The 5119-nt window shown below is 41.1% G+C and overlaps 1 pseudogene; it reads left to right on the top strand.

The window, feature by feature from the left end:
* The first annotated feature begins 3138 nt into the window (after positions 1-3138).
* Positions 3139-3324, top strand: LOC116279960 (ATP synthase membrane subunit K, mitochondrial pseudogene; annotated as a pseudogene).
* The last annotated feature ends 1795 nt before the right edge of the window (positions 3325-5119 follow it).

The raw sequence follows: 5119 nt of genomic DNA, 5'->3' as shown, positions 1-5119 counted from the left end.
ACATATATAGCAAACACATTTCATTGGTGATTAGGCATGGTTTCCATGGCAGTATGATTTATTTCCAGTAGAATTTGTCAACTAAGATAGGAGGTTTCCCCTCATTAAGGAAAACAAACAAAAAGTTCATCAATATTTGTTTTTCCATTATGCAAAGATCACAATGTTTGGTTATGGCGAAGAGACAATAATTCTCACTACAGAACAAACAGGAAATAAGGCCACCATTGTTTGTCTAGAACAAAATGGATTCCTGTTGGTCTCAGGGAGCGGCAGCAAAAGAAGGACACCAGCTGCCCAATGTGCTACACCAAGGCCACTTGCAATGCCAGCAAGTGTCCTAGAATACACAGAAGTTCACACTGGCTTTCTTCAAGTGGAAAAAAATTTTAAGAGAAAAAAGGATTTTTTATGGGCAAGAGGACTTAGCCTTGAAAGGAGCAAGGATGCCCAGAACTAGAAGAAAACAACAAGAATGCAAGCTAACATTTATTGTGTTCCTTCCCCATCAGACATCACTCTAAGGGCCTCCTGCAAATGATCTCAGTCTCTCTTCCCAATCATCCCATGAGGTCAGTACTATTACTATTCCTAAATTACAGATGTGAAAACCGATGCACAAGCTGGTCAGCGTCTTGCCTGAACTGGGAATGGCAAAGCTAGGATTTGAGTTCTGGAAGTATGGCCCCAGACCTACACTTTTTACCACTCTTCTATGTAGGCAAGGAAATAAAAAGGAGAAAGTTTTGTGTCCAAGATCCCACAGTGACTTAAGTGACTGAACTTAAGGTCTTGGACTACAGGTTCACTGGCATTTCTATCAGGCCAGCTGGCTCCTCACGCATAGGCCAAAGTGTTCGGAGAAGGAAGAGACTCAGGAGGAGCAGAGCAGTCAGGGTGCTAAAGGCACCTGTTTTTTTCATGCTTTTTAAAAACACACTCACCTCTCTAATTTCCAACGGTTCTCTTCAAAACTTCCTGGATAGCTCAAACTCTGCTATAGCTACTATAAGGATGTGCCCCAGTTTTGGTGGGGCTACAATTTGATTATCTGATAACTACTGAGCCACAGATTTGAACTTGAAATTCCTTTGCCATGCAGCGACTGTTGTGTTTGGAGGAATGGGGTTTGATCCGCATTCCTTTTAGTCAAGGAGTGATGATGCTGTAAAATAGCCACATTCCACACACCAGCTATCTTCGCTGACCTTGTACAGAAAAATATCTTGATTATAAACGGGGACATTGGCAGCTACCTGGTGAGACTGAAAGCCAAAAAAGTTTGTCTATGAGCCTGACTGTGAAGAGAAACATGGGGGAGGCAGTTCTGCTTAGCGATTAATAACGTCACTTCTGTAAGTGGATCAAATCTCAGCTCCAACATCTACCAAGTCAGTCATCTTGAGCAAGTTAGGTAACTCCTCTAAGCCTCGGTTTCCTTGTCTATTAAATGGGGCTAATGATACCACCCTCACAATGTTGTCAAAATGAGGCAAGATAACCAAGCTAAAGCAGTTCTAACAGCAGCTGGCACACTCTCAGCCTCACCCCCTGCTTCCTTTGCCCCCTGCACTCCAACAATACTGACGTTCTCTCAGTTCCCCAAACGCCATGTTCTCTGAGCCTTCACTCTGCCTGCAAGGCTCTTCCCCTATTTGTCCTCTTGAAGAAAATCCCTCCTCATTCTTCAAGTTTAGCTCAAGTGCTTCATGACTCACCCAGGCAGTCCTACTTCTCTCTTCCATCCTTCCATGGTTTCTAGTCGTTTGCCGTAATAATACTTATTGAATTGTAACTATTTGCCAGCATGTCTTTGTCTTCACTCTGTTTCCTGAGTGTACATTAACCCTTAGGGCCCAGTGCAGAGCCATTGCTTATTGAATGAACTACATTCAGTAAGGAGTTATTGAATAGACGAAGAGGCAAATACTGAGTTTCAGTATAAAGTCCAGGCTTATATTTAGTAAAATCAGAAAATCTTCTGCAGGTATGAGCAATCTAATTTAATCAATCAGAAAGGCTCTAACCATAAAATCTAAAGTTTATTCCCGTTAGAGTTTTAATTGAAATCCAAAGCTTTAGAAATTACAGTCCAAGCATAATTAGACCCAGAAGAGATTATAGATCATTTTGTGACAGGAGACTCACAAAGCCAGTGGAAGGAGGCTAAGATCATGACCCAACTTGCACCTGAGAAATTCGACAGGATTCAAAGTCATGTCCCAAACAGCAAATTGTCATTGATTTTTTGCCACCTAGTAAATATTCTGAATAATAATGCCCTAAGAGACATGAGTATATAAAAGCACATCAAGAATAACTAGGAATTATCTTGCACACTAAACTCAAGGTCTATGGAAATAGTTATATCCCTTTCATTGTTCCAAAGGGATATCCAGTTTCTGGACAGTGGAAATAGAGCTAACAGCTAAGTCTGGAAGCCAGCCCATTCACACAGTTCAAAGCTTCTCTGGTCTAGACTGCTTTAGCAGGCAGGATACCAGCAGACTGATAAGGGCAAATATTTCCACATTTTCTAAGTCAGAACTGAGTGACTATGCACTAGAAAAAAAAAACAAAACTGTGAAGACTCACTGCAGAATGCCACCTCTCATATACACTGATGACCAGATGGTGTAAAGTTGCATCAGCTCACAACCAGTGGAAAGAGTGGAAGTCAGTGGTATCAGGATAAAGACCAGGTATCCCAGAGGCTTCTGGGTAAAGGCCCTAACGAGAAGAGGGAAAGACAAAACTTAGTCTGTGATAGGTCCCACAAGAATTTTTCACCTGTAGCTGGATTAGGCGGGATGTCTCAGGCTTGGAGGGGACTCTGAGGTTACATAAATGCTTTTATAGGCTGCATTTTCTTGTGTAGACACCGTCGGCAGTGTCATGTTTGGAAGGTAGGGGTGTGTGTGTGTTTGTGTGTGTGTGCATAAGAACACCACTATATATTCTTCAAGCTACAGGACAACGTGATACTCTTAAAAACATGAATACTGGAAAGGCAGAAGTGTATCCAGACTGAGACCGGCAGAATCCAGTCTACAAGGCTTCTTGTGGCCGCCCGAGGGGCAGCTCTGTATGCTGAGATACACAGGCTGTGGAATGTGTGCCTTTTGCAAGAAGAAAACCATGGCAATTCCAGAAACTGATGCCTAATTCCATTTCACTGGGGTTAAAAAAATATTTCAACGCTTATACTCTCACAAGTACAATGAATTGTGTACTGGCCACATGTGGAGGCAATGCTGTGATGGTCTTACACTTCAAGTTAAGGTCAAAAAAACTCCAGCTGTGAATGCAACATGTGGATTCTAAATTCTCTCGTCTATTAATTTCCCCTGCCTGGAGAAGCTAATGTCAACTCAATGTGATACTTGCTTTGCACAATAAAGAATCCAGTTTACATTTCTCATCACTTTCCCACTTGGTTGTTTTTAGGTTTCATAGGACAGTGGTTATCCTCCTCCATGGGGTGGGCACTCGATGCGATTGATGCTTCTACTGTTTACTCCCTCACTGATTCCTCCCCAGAACGGAGTGACTACTTTTCCTAGTGGCTCTGGGAGAGGAATCAGGCAACAGGAGCTCAGTCCTTTCCTCTCTCCGTCCTCTAGGGAATCAGCTGCTCACAGACAGAGTGTTCTGTTCTGATTCTCTTATGCTCTAAGTTTTGCAATCGGAGAGTACCATATGGGGATGCTGCTGGCTGTCTAGATGAGCTTGTGACCAGGTGGGTAAGTCTGCCTGATTCTGGGGTGCTGTACTGGAAGCTCCTTCTTGCTGCACTTAAACCACATTCACCATCTAGCCTTTACCAGCAAAAGAGCCGATATGTTGGACTCCATCTCCCTGACCATTCTGTATCTCCCAATTGATTCAAAACTGGGTCAGGGACAGGAGGTGAAAGACTTATACATGGAGAACTACAAAACATGGACTAAGGAAATTAAAGATGACTTAAAGAAATAGAAATATATTTCATGCTCTTGGATTGGAAGAATCAATATTGTTAAAATCTATAGATTTAATGCAATCCCTATCAAATTACCCAGGACATTTTTTACAGAACTAGAATAATCCTAAAATTTATATGGAATCACAGAAGACCCTGAATTGCCAAAGCAATATTGAAGAAAAAGAACAAAGCTTGGAAGAATATCCCTCTTAGACTTCAGACAACATTACAGAGCTGCATTCATCAAAACAGCACGGTATTGGCAGAAAAACAGACATATGGACCAATGGAACAGAATAGAAAGCCCAGAAATAAGCCCACAGACCTATGGTCAATTAATCTTTGACAAAGGAGGCAAGAACATACAATGGAGAAAAGACAGTCTCTTCAGCAACTGGTGTTGGGAAAACTGGATAACAGCATATAAATCAGTGAAGCTAGAACACTCCTTCACATCATACACAAAAATAGATTCAAAATGGCTTAAAGACTAAAATATAAGACAAGACACAATAAACCTCCTAGAAGAAAACATAGGCAAAACATTCTCTGACGTAAATCTTAGCAATATTTTCCTAGGGCAGTCCACCCAGGCAATAGAAATAAAAGCAAAAATTGACAAATGGGACCTGATTAAACTTATAAGCTTTTGCACAGCAAAGGAAACATAAGCAAAACAAAACCTACATACAAAATGGGAGAAAATATTTGCAAATGATGAGACTGACAAAGGTTTAATTTTCAGAATATATAAACAGCTCATACAACTTAATACAAAAAACAAACAACTCAATCCAAAAATGGGCAGAAGTCCTAAAGAAGCAATTTTCCAACAAAGACATACAAATGGCCAATAGGCACATAAAAAATGCTCAATATCACTAATTATCAGAGAAATGTAAAGCAACACTACAATGAGGTATCACCTCACACCAGTCAGAATGGCTGTCATTCAAAAGTCCATGAACGATAAATGCTGGAGAGGGTGTGGAGAAAAGGGAACCCTCCTACACTGTTGGTGGGAATGAATTTTGATGCAGCCATTATGGAAAACAGTATGGAGATTCCTCGAAAGAGTAAACGTAGACTTACCATATGATCCAGCAATCCCACTTCTGGGTATTATATCTAGAGGGAACTCTAATTCGAAAAGAT

Source organism: Vicugna pacos, chromosome 1 (genome assembly GCF_048564905.1).
Source record: "Vicugna pacos chromosome 1, VicPac4, whole genome shotgun sequence".
In the NCBI taxonomy this organism is placed as follows: domain Eukaryota; kingdom Metazoa; phylum Chordata; class Mammalia; order Artiodactyla; family Camelidae; genus Vicugna; species Vicugna pacos.
This window is presented reverse-complemented; position numbering and strand designations above follow the sequence as displayed.